Here is a 2,552-nt window from a genome sequence, read left to right as displayed (position 1 = left end):
GATAAAGAATAAAATGAAATATTAAAAACACGATGTATCTCGCTGCATTGCGCGAGTACGCTTCTAGTATATATATATGTATGTGTAAGGACTTAATCATTTACGAACCTATAAAATTGTGATAAACTTGAGAACTTATGTATATATGTACATGTATTTAGAAGACGATTTTAATACTTCACATAGAAAGTCTATTTTTTTTAATAACAAGATAAAAGATTTAATTAATTATAAAAATATAAATGGATGGAGTGAAATTCTTTTTCATTATTTAGATTTATTGATTAATTTTAACGGTCTAACTCGAACTCGATTTAGGAGGTGTTTGAGATTGCTTATAAAAATAACTTATTGACTTATTTCAGTGTGATATTGATAATAAATATTTTTGAGTGTTTAAATAAACAACTTATACCAGTATCAAACAGGTATTAAGAAATTTAAAAAAAATTAAGTCATTTTAACTTATAATAAATTAATAAATATTTTTATAAAAAATATAAATTAATTCAAATAAACAATCCCAAACATCCTTATCGTTAAAATTTTTTAAAAGCATTTATGATTTCCACGTAATTTGCTTTAAATAATAAATAAAATAAATAAATAAAGGTTTATAGATAGACTCTTGAGTTAAAATCCAAAGTAGGCAAAGAAGACCTAGAAACTCGGAACGTCGTCGTTTAGCAGGAAAAAGAACGTGATTTCCACGTGATGTGGGCCTTCCCCACTTTGAACTCATCATTTGTGTTCCGTTCTTTATCTTGTTATAAATTACGAATAAATTTTAATAATTAAATGATATTTTAAGTATGTTTTCGTTAATTAACTTTTATAAATTCCATAAAAATTCAAACATTTGTTATAATTTATAAAATCTTCTCCCAGACAGTATCTTAGGACATTTAGAGACCGTTTACTAAATATTTATTAGGATAAGTGTTTATCAGTAAAATTCAACATTATCATTTACTTATCATGTAAGATTTTTGTCTGTCAAAATGGTTTTGTATGTAACAATCTACCAGATAAGCGTTAACATGGTAAAAGTCATCGCACTCACTTAACGGGTAAGACTGTTGGTCCTTGTTATTTGCATCCGGTAAGATAATGTGACTTGGTATGATCTTACCAGGTAAATATTGACATAATATGATGACCTATAAAACCGATTTTATTGTATGTCTCGAATTGGAATGAACATTTTTGTCAAACCATTTAACTTATAAAAATTGGAGAAGATGATCGAAATTAATGTATTTATAAAAGAATAAGTTTTTTTTAATAATTGTTCATGTTTGAATGTCTATACTATATTATAAAGTATTTGACAAAAATTATTAAAAATTATATTTTATACATAAAGTACTGCTTATTGATGCATATTACTTCAAATTCAAGGTTACGATGAAATTATGTATAAGTACAATTTATTAAAGCTTCATGCTTGAATTCGTGTAACTAACTACAGATAAACATAATCAAATACATGATAAAGATTTCATTTTAAATATAAAAGATCTAAAATATAATTAAGATAATCATTGAATTCTAACAGAATATCTAATTATTATCTTTATAAAAGATTATATTATTAAATCAAAAATAAATTACTTCGTTATTAATCATAAATTAAATTATAATAAAAAAATTGAATTAAAAAACTTGTAAAAAAATAAAAACTTCTAAATAGTTAATTTAATACTAATATGAATATAAAATTTTCAAAATTTTATGATATTTTCAAATTTATATTTTATTAAAAAATAAAACATTATCGTTTTCTCAAAACCACATAAAACCGTATTATAACATGGACAAAGACAAAATAAAATGAAACATTAAGATCAAGATGTATCTCGCTACATTATACGAGTACCCTTCTATTAAAATATAAGAAGTTCGAAGAAAGTTATTCAATCCAGTTAGAACGTACCAATCTAATTATGATTGGATCAAATCCAAATCAATCAATCAGATCTTTTGGATGAGAGTTCGTAGTCCCATAAAACCAAACATATTCAATCCAATTCGTAACTAATAATAAAATCTAATGGATAAAAGTGACCAATCATCCATTATATTGGATTGGATCAGAGGTCAAAATCCAACATCAAATGAATGATTGGATCGTATTGGATACACCTAAATCAATTGGATTTCAGCGGATGAACACCGTAATAATAAATATATGAAATTACGAAGCTCGATTTGCTTATTCTACTGGTGTCTGATTAAGAGAAAGAGATAAATATGCATCAACTCAAACAAATTGTTGTTTTATTTAGTGTAAACGAAATACAGGTTCTAACAACAGCTCGTATAGACTCGTGGATTTTGGGTTTTATCGCAGTAGCAGCAACTCTTCCAACAATGACTCGTGTACAAGATGCAATTTTAATATAACCAAACTATGTTACATGCCAATAAAAACGATCAGATCGTTAAACTACCGAACTATGTTTCATATAACCGAACTCTTCCGGCAAGGAAGCGATCCAATACAGTTTTCCATACAATCACTTATCCAATTACCATTCAATATATAAACG

The sequence above is a fragment of the Cynara cardunculus genome (genome assembly GCF_001531365.2).
Source record: "Cynara cardunculus var. scolymus isolate 2C chromosome LG 1, CcrdV1, whole genome shotgun sequence".
NCBI lineage: Eukaryota > Viridiplantae > Streptophyta > Magnoliopsida > Asterales > Asteraceae > Cynara > Cynara cardunculus.
This window is presented reverse-complemented; position numbering follows the sequence as displayed.